Raw genomic sequence first — 15936 nt, forward strand, 5'->3', positions numbered from 1 at the left:
TGTGAAATATTTACCCCTATCAGCCTGGACACTGTGTGAAATATTTACCCCTATCAGTCTGGACACTGTGTGCAATATTTACACCTATCAAACTGGAGACTGTGTGAAATATTTACCCCTATCAGCCTGGATACTATGCGTAATATTTACCGCTAACAGCCTGGATACTGTGTGAAATATTTATCCCTATCAGCCTGGATACATTGTGAAATATTTACCCCTATCAGCCTGGATACAGTGTGTAATATTTACCGCTAACAGCCTGGATACTGTGTGAAATATTTACCCCTATCAGCCAGGAGACTGTGTGAAATATTTAACCCTATCAGCCTGGATACTGTGTGAAATATTTACCCCTATCAGCCTGGATACGGTGTGGAATTTTTACTCGTATTAGCCTGGAGACTGTGTGGAAAATTTACCCCGATCAGCCGGGATACTGTGTGAAAAATTTACCCCTATCAGCCTGGAGACTGTTTGTAATATTTAAACCTATCATCCTGGATAAAGTCTGAAAATTTACCCCGATCAGCTTGGAGACTGTGTGAAATATTTAACCCTATCAGCCTGGGGAATCTGTGAAATATGTACTCCAACCGCCTGGATACTTTGTGAAGTATTTCCCCTATCGGAATGGAGACTGTGTGAAATATTTACACATATCAGCCTGGAGACTGTGTGTAATATTTACCCCTATTAACCTGGATACTGTGTGAAATATATACCCCTATCCTCCTGGATATGATGTGAAATATCTATCCCTATCAGCCTGGGGACGTGTGAAATATTTACCCATATCAGCCTAGGTAGTGTGTTAAATATTTACCCCTATCAGCCTAGAGACTGTGTGTAATATTTACCCATATCAGCCTGGAGACTGTGTGAAAAAATTACCCCTATCAGCCTGGAGACTGTGTGAAATACTTACCCTATCAGCCTGGAGAACGTGTGAATATTCTACCCCTATCGGCCTGGACATTGTGTGAAATAATTACTCCTATCAGCCTGGATACTGTGTGAAATATTTACCCCTATCAGCCTCGTTACTGTGGGAAATATTTACCCCTATCAGCCTGGAGACTCTATGAAATATTTAACCCTATCTTCCTGGAGACTGTGTGAAATATGTACCCCAACCGCCTGGATACTGTATGAAATATCTATCCCTATCAGCCTGGATACTGTGTGAAATATTTAGCCCTATCAGCCTGAAGACTGTGTGAAATATTAAGCCCTATATGACTGGACATTGTGTGAAATATTTACCCCTATCAGCCTGGACACTGTGTGAAATATTTACCCCTATCAGTCTGGACACTGTGTGCAATATTTACACCTATCAAACTGGAGACTGTGTGAAATATTTACCCCTATCAGCCTGGATACTATGCGTAATATTTACAGCTAACAGCCTGGATACTGTTGAAATATTTACCCCTATCAGCCTGGATACATTGTGAAATATTTACCCCTATCAGCCTGGAGACTGTGTTAAATATTTACCCCTATCAGACTGGAGACTGTGTGAAATATATAGCCCTAACAGCCGAGGTACTGTGTGAAATATTTGCCACTATCAGCCTTGAGACTGTGTGAAATATTTACCCTATCAGCCTGGATATTGCGTGAAATATTTACCCCTATCAGCCTGGATACGGTGTGAAATATTTACCCGTATTCGCCTGGATACTGTGTGAAATATTTACTCCTATCAGCCTGGATACTGTGTGAAATATATACCCCTGTCAGCCTGTAGACCGTGTGAAAGTTTTACCCCAATCAGCCTGGAGACTGTGTGAAATATTTAGCCCTTTATGACTGGACATTGTGTGAAATATTTACCCTTATAAGCCTGGACGCTGTGTGAAATATTTAGCCCTAAATGACTGGACATTGTCTGAAATGTTTACCCCTATCAGTCTGGACACTTGTGTAATATTTACCCCTATCAGTGTGGAGACTGTGTGAAATATTTATCCCTATCATCCTGGACACAGTGTGAAATATTTACCCCTATCAGCCTGGAGACTGTGTGAAATATTTATCCCTATCAGTCTGGATACTGTGTGAAATATTTACCTCTATCAGCCTGGATACTATGTGAAATATTTAAACCTAACTGCCTGGATATTGTTTGAAATATTCGCCCTCATCAGCTTGGATACAGTGTGAAATATTTACCCCTATCAGCCTGGTGACTGTGTGAAAAATTTACCCCTATCAGCCTGGATACTGTGTGAAATATTTACCCTTATCAGCCTGGATACTGTGTGAAATGTTTACCCCTATCAGCCTGGAGACTTTGTGAAATATTTAACCCTATCATCCTGGATATATTGTGAAATATTTACCCCTATCAGCCTGGATACAGTGTGTAATATTTACCGCTAACAGCCTGGATACTGTGTGAATTATTTACCCCTATCAGTCTGGATACTGTTTGAAATATATACCCCTATCAGACTGGATACATTGTGAAATATTTACCCCTATCAGCCTGGAGACTGTGTGAAATATTTAACCCTATCAGCCTGGATACTGTGTGAAATATTTACCCCTATCAGCCTGGATACGGTGTGGAATATTTACTCGTATCAGCCTGGAGACTGTGTGGAAAATTTACCCCGATCAGCCGGGATACTGTGTGAAAAATTTACCCCTATCAGCCTGGAGACTGTTTGAAATATTTAAACCTATCATCCTGGATAAAGTCTGAAAATTTACCCCGATCAGCTTGGAGACTGTGTGAAATATTTAACCCTATCAGCCTGGGGAATCTGTGAAATATGTACCCCAACCGCCTGGATACTTTGTGAAGTATTTCCCCTATCGGAATGGAGACTGTGTGAAATATTTACACATATCAGCCTGGAGACTGTGTGTAATATTTACCCCTATTAACCTGGATACTGTGTGAAATATATACCCCTATCCTCCTGGATATGATGTGAAATATCTATCCCTATCAGGCTGGGGACGTGTGAAATATTTACCCCTATCAGCCTAGGTAGTGTGTTAAATATTTACCCCTATCAGCCTAGAGACTGTGTGTAATATTTACCCATATCAGCCTGGAGACTGTGTGAAAAAATTACCCCTATCAGCCTGGAGACTGTGTGAAATACTTACCCTATCAGCCTGGAGAACGTGTGAATATTCTACCCCTATCGGCCTGGACATTGTGTGAAATAATTACTCCTATCAGCCTGGATACTGTGTGAAATATTTACCCCTATCAGCCTCGTTACTGTGGGAAATATTTACCCCTATCAGCCTGGAGACTCTATGAAATATTTAACCCTATCTTCCTGGAGACTGTGTGAAATATGTACCCCAACCGCCTGGATACTGTATGAAATATCTATCCCTATCAGCCTGGATACTGTGTGAAATATTTAGCCCTATCAGCCTGAAGACTGTGTGAAATATTAAGCCCTATATGACTGGACATTGTGTGAAATATTTACCCCTATCAGCCTGGACACTGTGTGAAATATTTACCCCTATCAGTCTGGACACTGTGTGCAATATTTACACCTATCAAACTGGAGACTGTGTGAAATATTTACCCCTATCAGCCTGGATACTATGCGTAATATTTACCGCTAACAGCCTGGATACTGTTGAAATATTTACCACTATCAGCCTGGATACATTGTGAAATATTTACCCCTATCAGCCTGGAAACTGTGTTAAATATTTACCCCTATCAGACTGGAGACTGTGTGAAATATATAGCCCTAACAGCCGAGGTACTGTGTGAAATATTTGCCACTATCAGCCTTGAGACTGTGTGAAATATTTACCCTATTAGCCTGGATATTGCGTGAAATATTTACCCCTATCAGCCTGGATACGGTGTGAAATATTTACCCGTATTCGCCTGGATACTGTGTGAAATATTTACTCCTATCAGCCTGGATACTGTGTGAAATATATACCCCTGTCAGCCTGTAGACCGTGTGAAAGGTTTACCCCAATCAGCCTGGAGACTGTGTGAAATATTTAGCCCTTTATGACTGGACATTGTGTGAAATATTTACCCTTATAAGCCTGGACGCTGTGTGAAATATTTAGCCCTAAATGACTGGACATTGTCTGAAATGTTTACCCCTATCAGTCTGGACACTTTGTGTAATATTTACCCCTATCAGTGTGGAGACTGTGTGAAATATTTATCCCTATCATCCTGGACACAGTGTGAAATATTTACCCCTATCAGCCTGGAGACTGTGTGAAATATTTACCCCTATCAGTCTGGATACTGTGTGAAATATTTACCTCTATCAGCCTGGATACTATGTGAAATATTTACACCTAACTGCCTGGATATTGTTTGAAATATTCGCCCTCATCAGCTTGGATACAGTGTGAAATATTTACCCCTATCAGCCTGGTGACTGTGTGAAAAATTTACCCCTATCAGCCTGGATACTGTGTGAAATATTTACCCTTATCAGCCTGGATACTGTGTGAAATGTTTACCCCTATCAGCCTGGAGACTTTGTGAAATATTTAACCCTATCATCCTGGATATATTGTGAAATATTTACCCCTATCAGCCTGGATACAGTGTGTAATATTTACCGCTAACAGCCTGGATACTGTGTGAATTATTTACCCCTATCAGTCTGGATACTGTTTGAAATATTTACCCCTATCAGACTGGATACATTGTGAAATATTTACCCCTATCAGCCTGGAGACTGTGTGAAATATTTACCCCTATCAGTCTGGATACATTGTGAAATATTTACCCCTATCAGCCTGGAGACTGTGTGAAATATTTACCCCTATCAGTCTGGATACTGTGTGAAATATTTACCTCTATCAGCCTGGATACTATGTGAAATATTTACACCTAACTGCCTGGATATTGTTTGAAATATTCACCCTCATCTGCTTGCATACAGTGTGAAATATTTACCCCTATCTGCCTGGTGACTGTGTGAAAAATTTACCCCTATCAGCCTGGATACTTTGTGAAATATTTAACCCTATCAGCCTGGAGACCGTGTGAAAAATTTACCCCTATCAGCCTGGAGACTGTGTGAAATATTTAAACCTATCTTCCTGGAGACTCTCTGAAATATTTACCACTATCATCCTGGAAACTGTCTGAAATATTTAGCCCTATCAGCCTGGATACGGTGTGAAATATTTACCCCTATCAGACTGGAGACTGTGTGAACAATTTACCCCTATCACCCTGGAGACTGTCTGAAATATTTACCCCTATCAGCTTGGAGACTGTGTGAAATGTTTACCCCTATCAGCCTGGATACATTGTGAAATATTTACTCCTATCAGCCTGGAGACTGTGTGCAATATTTACCCCTATCATCCTGGATACGATATGAAATATCTATCCCTATCAGCCTGGAGAATGTGTGAAATATTTGCCCCTATCAGCCAGGAGACTGTGTGAAATATTTACCCATATCAGCCTGGAGACTGTGTATAATATTTACCCATATCAGCCTGGAGACTGTGTGAAATATTTACGCCTATCAGCCTCAAGACTGTGTGAAATATTTACCCCTATCAGCCTAGGTACTGTGTGAGATATTTACCCCTATCTGCCTGGAAACTTTTTTTTAATATTTACCCCTATCAACCTGGATACTGAGTGAAATATTTAGCCCTATCAGTGTGGAGACTGTGTGAAATATTTACCGCTACCAGCATGGAGACTTTGTGAAATATTTACCCCTATCAGCCTGGACACTGTGTGAAATATTTACCCTACCAGCATGGAGACTGTGTGAAATATTTACCCCTATCAGCCTGGACACTGTGTGAAATATTTAACCCTATCAGTCTGGACACTGTGTGAATTATTTACCCATATCAGTCTGGACACTGTCCGTAATATTTACCCCTCTCAGTCTGGATACTATGTGGAATATTTACCCCTATCTGCCTGTACACTGTGAGAAATATTTACCAATATCAGTCTGATGACTGTGCGAAATATTTAGCCCTATATGACTGGACATTGTGTGAAATATTTACCCCTATCAGCCTGGACACAGTGGGAAATATTTACCCCTATCAGTCTGGACACTGTGTGAAATATTTACCCCTATATGCCTGGAGACTGTGTGAAATATTTACCCATATCAGCCTGGAAACTATGTGAAATATTTACCCCTATCAGCCTTGGAGACTGTGTGAAATATTTACCCATATCAGCCTGGAGACTGTGTGAAATAATTACCCCTATCAGCCTGGAGACTGTGTCAACCATTTATCCCTATTAGCCTGGATACAGTGTATAATATTTACCCCTATCAGCCTGGATACTGTCGGAAATATTTGCCCCTATCAGTCTGGATACTTTGTGAAATATTTACCCCTATCTGCCTGGAGTCTGTGTGAAATATTCACCTCCATCAGCTTGGAGACTGTGTGAAATATTTACCCCTATCAGCCTGGAGACTGTGTGAAATATTTACCGCTATCAGCCTGGATACTGTGTGAAATATTTATCCCTATCATCCTGTATACTGTGTGAAATATTTACCCCTAACAACCTGGATATAGTGTCAAATATTTACCCCTATCTGCCTGGATACTGTGTGAAATATTTACCCCTTTCAGCCTGGATATTGTGTGAAATATTTACCCCTATCAGCCTGGATATTGTGTTAAATATTTTCCCTTATCAGCCTGGATACTGTGTGAAATATTTACCCCTATCAGCCTGGATATGGTGTGAAATATTTACACCTATCAGGCTGAAGACTGTCCGAAATATTTACCCCTATCAGCTTGGTGACTGTGTGAAATATTTACCCCTATCAGCCTGGACAGAGTATGTAATATTTATCACTATCAGCCTGGATACTGTGTGAAATATTTACCCCTATCAGCCTGGATACTTTGTGAAATATTTACCCCTATCAGCCTGGCGACTGTGTGAAATATTTACCCCTATCAGCCTGGATATGGTGTGAAATATTTCCACCTATCAGGCTGAAGACTGTCCGAAATATTTACCCCTATCAGCTTGGTGACTGTGTGAAATATTTACCCCTATCAGCCTGGATACAGTGTGTAATATTTACCGCTAACAGCCTGGATACTGTGTGAAATATTTACCCCTATCAGTCTGGATACTGTTTGAAATATTTACCCCTATCAGCCTGGATACATTGTGAAATATTTACCCCTATCAGCCTGGAGACTGTGTGAAATATTTACCCCTATCAGCCTGGATACATTGTGAAATATTTACCCCTATCAGCCTGGAGACTGTGTGAAATATTTACCCCTATCAGTCTGGATACTGTGTGAAATATTTACCTCTATCAGCCTGGATACTATTTGAAATATTTACACCTAACTGCCTGGATATTGTTTGAAATATTCACCCTCATCTGCTTGGATACAGTGTAAAATATTTACCCCTATCAGCCTGGTGACTGTGTGAAATATTTACCCCTATCAGCCCGGATACTGTGTGAAAAATTTACCCCTATCAGCCTGGAGACTGTGTGAAATATTTAAACCTATCTTCCTGGCGACTCTCTGAAATATTTACCACTATCATCCTGGAAACTGTCTGAAATATTTAGCCCTATCAGCCTGGATACGGTGTGAAATATTTACCCCTATCAGACTGGAGACTGTGTGAACAATTTACCCCTATCACCCTGGAGACTGTCTGAAATATTTACCCCTATCAGCTTGGAGACTGTGTGAAATGTTTACCCCTATCAGCCTGGATACATTGTGAAATATTTACCCCTATCAGCCTGGAGACTGTGTGAAATATTTACCCCTATCAGCCTGGATACATTGTGAAATATTTACCCCTATCAGCCTGGAGACTGTGTGAAATATTTACCCCTATCAGTCTGGATACTGTGTGAAATATTTACCTCTATCAGCCTGGATACTATGTGAAATATTTACACCTAACTGCCTGGATATTGTTTGAAATATTCACCCTCATCTGCTTGGATACAGTGTAAAATATTTACCCCTATCTGCCTGGTGACTGTGTGAAAAATTTACCCCTATCAGCCCGGATACTGTGTGAAAAATTTACCCCTATCAGCCTGGAGACTGTGTGAAATATTTAAACCTATCTTCCTGGCGACTCTCTGAAATATTTACCACTATCATCCTGGAAACTGTCTGAAATATTTAGCCCTATCAGCCTGGATACGGTGTGAAATATTTACCCCTATCAGACTGGAGACTGTGTGAACAATTTACCCCTATCACCCTGGAGACTGTCTGAAATATTTACCCCTATCAGCTTGGAGACTGTGTGAAATGTTTACCCCTATCAGCCTGGATACATTGTGAAATATTTACCCCTATCAGCCTGGAGTACTGTGTGAAATATTTACCCCTATCAGCCTGGATACATTGTGAAATATTTACCCCTATCAGCCTGGAGACTGTGTGAAATATTTACCCCTATCAGTCTGGATACTGTGTGAAATATTTACCTCTATCAGCCTGGATACTATGTGAAATATTTACACCTAACTGCCTGGATATTGTTTGAAATATTCACCCTCATCTGCTTGGATACAGTGTAAAATATTTACCCCTATCTGCCTGGTGACTGTGTGAAAAATTTACCCCTATCAGCCCGGATACTGTGTGAACAATTTACCCCTATCAGCCTGGAGACTGTGTGAAATATTTAAACCTATCTTCCTGGCGACTCTCTGAAATATTTACCACTATCATCCTGGAAACTGTCTGAAATATTTAGCCCTATCAGCCTGGATACGGTGTGAAATATTTACCCCTATCAGACTGGAGACCGTGTGAACAATTTACCCCTATCACCCTGGAGACTGTCTGAAATATTTACCCCTATCAGCTTGGAGACTGTGTGAAATATTAATCCTATCAGCCTGGAGACTGTGTGCAATATTTACCCCTATCATCCTGGATACGATATGAAATATCTATCCCTATCAGCCTGGAGAATGTGTGAAATATTTGCCCCTATCAGCCAGGAGACTGTGTGAAATATTTACCCATATCAGCCTGGAGACTGTGTATAATATTTACCCATATCAGCCTGGAGACTGTGTGAAATATTTACGCCTATCAGCCTCAAGACTGTGTGAAATATTTACCCCTATCAGCCTAGGTACTGTCTGAAATATTTACCCCTATCTGCCTGGAAACTTTTTTTTAATATTTACCCCTATCAACCTGGATACTGAGTGAAATATGTAGCCCTATCAGTGTGGAGACTGTGTGAAATATTTACCGCTACCAGCATGGAGACTTTATGAAATATTTACCCCTATCAGCCTGGACACTGTGTGAAATATTTACCCTACCAGCATGGAGACTGTGTGAAATATTTACCCCTATCATCCTGGACACTGTGTGAAATATTTACCCCTATCAGTCTGGACACTGTGTGAATTATTTACCCATATCAGTCTGGACACTGTGCGTAATATTTACCCCTCTCAGTCTGGATACTATGTGGAATATTTACCCCTATCAGCCTGTACACTGTGAGAAATATTTACCAATATCAGTCTGATGACTGTGCGAAATATTTAGCCCTATATGACTGGACATTGTGTGAAATATTTACCCCTATCAGCCTGGACACAGTGGGAAATATTTACCCCTATCAGTCTGGACACTGTGTGAAATATTTACCCCTATATGCCTGGAGACTGTGTGAAATATTTACCCATATCAGCCTGGAAACTATGTGAAATATTTACCCCTATCAGCCTTGGAGACTGTGTGAAATATTTACCCATATCAGCCTAGGTACTTTGTGAAATATTTACCGCTATCTGCTTGGAGACTGTGTGTAATATTTACCCCTATCAGCCTGGAGACTGTGTGAAATAATTACCCCTATCAGCCTGGAGACTGTGTCAACCATTTATCCCTATTAGCCTGGATACAGTGTGTAATATTTACCCCTATCAGCCTGGATACTGTCGGAAATACTTACCCCTATCAGTCTGGATACTTTGTGAAATATTTACCCCTATCTGCCTGGAATCTGTGTGAAATATTCACCTCCATCAGCTTGGAGACTGTGTGAAATATTTACCCCTATCAGCCTGGAGACTGTGTGAAATATTTACCCCTATCAGCCTGGAGACTGTGTGAAATATTTACCGCTATCAGCCTGGATACTGTGTGAAATATTTACCCCTATCAGCCTGGATACTGTGTGAAATATTTACCCTTAACAACCTGGATATTGCGTCAAATATTTACCCCTATCTGCCTGGATACTGTGTGAAATATTTTCCCTTATCAGCCTGGATACTGTGTAAAATATTTACCCCTATCAGCCTGGATATGGTGTGAAATATTTACACCTATCAGGCTGAAGACTGTCCGAAATATTTACCCCTATCAGCTTGGTGACTGTGTGAAATATTTACCCCTATCAGCCTGGACAGAGTATGTAATATTTATCACTATCAGCCTGGATACTGTGTGAAATATTTACCCCTAACAACCTGGATATTGCGTCCAATATTTACCCCTATCTGCCTGGATACTGTGTGAAATATTTACCCCTTTCAGCCTGGATACTATGTTAAATATTTTCCCTTATCAGCCTGGATACTGTGTGAAATATTTACCCCTATCAGCCTGGATATGGTGTGAAATATTTACACCTATCAGGCTGAAGACTGTCCGAAATATTTACCCCTATCAGCTTGGTGACTGTGTGAAATATTTACCCCTATCAGCCTGGACAGAGTATGTAATATTTATCACTATCAGCCTGGATACTGTGTGAAATATTTACCCCTATCAGCCTGGATACTTTGTGAAATATTTACCCCTATCAGCCTGGCGACTGTGTGAAATATTTACCCCAATCAGCTTGGAGACTGTGTGAAATATTTACCCCTATCAGCCTCGAGACTCTATGAAATATTTACCCCTATCAGCCTAGGTACTGTGTGAAATATTTATCCCTAACAGCTTGGAGACTTTGTGTAATATTTACCCCTATCAGCCTGGACACTATGCGAAATATTTACCCCTCTCAGGCTGTACACTGTGAGAAATATTTACCCCTATCAGCTTGGACACTGTGTGAAATATTTACCCCTATCAGTCTGGACACTGTGTGTAATATTTACCCCTATCAGTCTGGACACTGTGAAATATTTACCCCTATCAGCCTGGAGACTGTGTGAAATATTTACCCCTATCAGCCTGGACACTGTGTGAAATATTTACCCCTATCAGCCTGGACACCGTGAGAAATATTTACCCCTATCATCCTGGACACAGAGTGAAATATTTACTCCTATCAGCCTGGACACTGTGTGAAATATTTACCCCTATCAGTTTGGATGCTGTGTGAAATATTTACCCCTATCAGCCTGGAAACTGTATGAAATATTTACACCTATCAGCCTAGACACTGTGTGAAATATTTACACCTATCAGCCTGAAGACTGTGTGAATTATTTACCCTTATCAGCCTGGATATTGTCTGTAATATTTACCCTTATCAGCCTGGATACTGTGTGAAATATTTTCCCCTATCAGCCTGGATAAAGTTTGAAAATGTTCCCCCCATCAGCCTGGATACTGTGTGAAATATTTACCCCTATCAGCCTGTAGACCGTGTGAAATATTTACCCCTATCAGCCTGGAGACCTTGTGAAATATTTACCCCTATCAGCCGGGGACTTTATGAAATATTTACCCCTATCGTCCTGGGGACTGTCTGAAATATTTACCCCTATCAGCTTGCGGAATGTGTGAAATATTCACCCCTATCAGCCTGGAGACTGTTTGAAATATTTAACCCTATCATCCTGGATATATTGTGAAATATTTACCCCTATCAGCCTGGAGACTGTGTGTAATATTTACACATATCAGCCTGGAGACTGTGTGTAATATTTACCCTTATCAGCCTGGAGACTGTGTGTAATATTTACCCTTATCAGCCTGGACACTGTGAAATATTTACCCCTATCAGCCTGGATACTCTGTGTTCTCTTTACCCCTATCAGACTGGATACTGTGTGAAATATTTACCCCTATCAGCCTGGAGACTGTGTCTAATATTTACCCCTATCAGCCTGGATACTCTGTGTAATATTTACCCTTATCAGCCAGTAGACTGTGTGAAATATTTACCCCTATTAACCTGGAGAATGTGTCTCATATTTTCCCCTGTCAGTCTGGAGACTCTGTTTAACATTTACCCCTATCAGCCTGGAGACTGTGAGTAATATTTACCCCAATCAGCCTGGAGACTGTGTGTAATATTTACCCATATCAGCCTGGAGACTGTGTGAAATATTTACCCCAATCAGCCTGGAGACTGTGTGTAATAATTACCCCTATCAGCCTGGAGACTGTGTGTAATATTTACCCCTATCAGCCTCGAGACCTTGTGTAATATTTGCCCCTATCAGCCTGTAAACTCTGTGAAATATTTACCCCTATCAGCCTGGATACTGTGTGTAATATTTACACATATCAGCCTGGAGACTGTGTGTAATATTTACCCTTATCAGCCTGGAGACTGTGTGTAATATTTACCCTTATCAGCCTGGATACTGTGTGAAATATTTACCCCTATCAGCCTGGTCTCCGTGTGAAATATTTCCCCCTATCATCCTGGACACAGATTGAAATATTAACCCTATCAGCCTGGACACTGTGTGAAATATTTACACCTATCAGCCTGGACACTGTGTGTAATATTTACACATATCAGCCTGGAGACTGTGTGTAATATTTACCCTTATCAGCCTGGAGACTGTGTGTAATATTTACCCTTATCAGCCTGGACACTGTGTGAAATATTTACCCCTATCAGTCTGGATACTCTGTGTTCTCTTTACCCCTATCAGCCTGGATACTGTGTGAAATATTTACCCCTATCAGCCTGGAGACTGTGTGTAATATTTACCTTTATCAGCCTGCAGTCTGTGTGTAATATTTATCCTTATCAGCCTGGACACTGTGAAATATTTACCCCTATCAGCCTGGATACTCTGTGTTCTCTTTACCCCTATCAGCCTGGATACTGTGTGAAATATTTACCCCTATCAGCCTGGAGACTGTGTCTAATATTTACCCCTATCAGCCTGGATACTCTGTGTAATATTTACCCTTATCAGCCTGGAGACTGTGTGAAATATTTACCCCTATTAGCCTGGAGAATGTGTCTCATATTTTCCCCTGTCAGTCTGGAGACTGTGTTTAACATTTACCCCTATCAGCCTGGAGACTGTGAGTAATATTTACCCCAATCAGCCTGGAGACTGTGTGTAATATTTACCCATATCAGCCTGGAGACTGTGTGAAATATTTACCCCAATCAGCCTGGAGACTGTATGTAATATTTACCCCTATCAGCCTGGAGACTGTGTGTAATATTTACCCCTATCAGCCTCGAGACCTTGTGTAATATTTGCCCCTATCAGCCTGTAAACTCTGTGAAATATTTACCCCTATCAGCCTGGACACTGTGTGTAATATTTACCCCTATCAGCCTGGAGACTGTGTGAAATATTTACCCCTATCAGCCTGTAGAATTGTATAATATTTACCCCTATCAGCCTGGAGACTTTGTGTAATATTTACCCCTATCAGTCTGGAGACTGTGTGTAATATTTACCCCTATCAGCCTGGAGACTGTGAAATATTTACCCCTATCAGCCTGGAGACTGTGTGTAATATTTACCTCTATCAGCCTGGAGACTGTATGAAATATTTACACCTATCAGCCTAGACACTGTGTGAAATATTTACCCCTATCAGCCTGAAGATTGTGTGAATTATTTACCCTTATCAGCCTGGATATTGTCTGTAATATTTACCCTTATCAGCCTGGATACTGTGTGAAATATTTTCCCCTATCAGCCTGGATAAAGTTTGAAAATGTTCCCCCCATCAGCCTGGATACTGCGTGAAATATTTACCCCTATCAGCCTGTAGACCGTGTGAAATATTTACCCCTATCAGCCTGGAGACCTTGTGAAATATTTACCCCTATCAGCCGGGGACTTTATGAAATATTTACCCCTATCAGCTTGCGGACTGTGTGAAATATTCACCCCTATCAGCCTGGAGACTGTGTGAAATATTTAACCCTATCATCCTGGATATATTGTGAAATATTTACCCCTATCAGCCTGGAGACTGTGTGTAATATTTACACATATCAGCCTGGAGACTGTGTGTAATATTTACCCTTATCAGCCTGGAGACTGTGTGTAATATTTACCCTTATCAGCCTGGACACTGTGAAATATTTACCCCTATCAGCCTGGATACTCTGTGTTCTCTTTACCCCTATCAGACTGGATACTGTGTGAAATATTTACCCCTATCAGCCTGGAGACTGTGTCTAATATTTACCCCTATCAGCCTGGATACTCTGTGTAATATTTACCCTTATCAGCCAGTAGACTGTGTGAAATATTTACCCCTATTAACCTGGAGAATGTGTCTCATATTTTCCCCTGTCAGTCTGGAGACTCTGTTTAACATTTACCCCTATCAGCCTGGAGACTGTGAGTAATATTTACCCCAATCAGCCTGGAGACTGTGTGTAATATTTACCCATATCAGCCTGGAGACTGTGTGAAATATTTACCCCAATCAGCCTGGAGACTGTGTGTAATATTTACCCCTATCAGCCTCGAGACCTTGTGTAATAGTTGCCCCTATCAGCCTGTAAACTCTGTGAAATATTTACCCCTATCAGCCTGGATACTGTGTGTAATATTTACACATATCAGCCTGGAGACTGTGTGTAATATTTACCCTTATCAGCCTGGAGACTGTGTGTAATATTTACCCTTATCAGCCTGGATACTGTGTGAAATATTTACCCCTATCAGCCTGGTCTCCGTGTGAAATATTTCCCCCTATCATCCTGGACACAGATTGAAATATTAACCCTATCAGCCTGGACACTGTGTGAAATATTTACACATATCAGCCTGGAGACTGTGTGTAATATTTACCCTTATCAGCCTGGAGACTGTGTGTAATATTTACCCTTATCAGCCTGGACACTGTGTGAAATATTTACCCCTATCAGCCTGGATACTCTGTGTTCTCTTTACCCCTATCAGCCTGGATACTGTGTGAAATATTTACCCCTATCAGCCTGGAGACTGTGTGTAATATTTACCTTTTTCAGCCTGCAGACTGTGTGTAATATTTACCCTTATCAGCCTGGACACTGTGAAATATTTACCCCTATCAGCCTGGATACTCTGTGTTCTCTTTACCCCTATCAGCCTGGATGCTGTGTGAAATATTTACCCCTATCAGCCTGGAGTCTGTGTCTAATATTTACCCCTATCAGCCTGGATACTCTGTGTAATATTTACCCTTATCAGCCTGGAGACTGTGTGAAATATTTACCCCTATTAGCCTGGAGAATGTGTCTCATATTTTCCCCTGTCAGTCTGGAGACTGTGTTTAACATTTACCCCTATCAGCCTGGAGACTGTGAGTAATATTTACCCCAATCAGCCTGGAGACTGTGTGTAATATTTACCCATATCAGCCTGGAGACTGTGTGAAATATTTACCCCAATCAGCCTGGAGACTGTGTGTAATATTTACCCCTATCAGCCTGGAGACTGTGTGTAATATTTACCCCTATCAGCCTCGAGACCTTGTGTAATATTTGCCCCTATCAGCCTGTAAACTCTGTGAAATATTTACCCCTATCAGCCTGGACACTGTGTGTAATATTTACCCCTATCAGCCTGGAGACTGTGTGAAATATTTACCCCTATCAGCCTGTAGAATTGTGTAATATTTACCCCTATCAGCCTGGAGACTTTGTGTAATATTTACCCCTATCAGTCTGGAGACTGTGTGTAATATTTACCCATATCAGCCTGGAGACTGTGAAATATTTACCCCTATCAGCCTGGAGACTGTGTGTAATATTTACCTCTATCAGCC

This window comes from Carcharodon carcharias, chromosome 17, assembly GCF_017639515.1.
Source record: "Carcharodon carcharias isolate sCarCar2 chromosome 17, sCarCar2.pri, whole genome shotgun sequence".
In the NCBI taxonomy this organism is placed as follows: Eukaryota; Metazoa; Chordata; class Chondrichthyes; order Lamniformes; family Lamnidae; genus Carcharodon; species Carcharodon carcharias.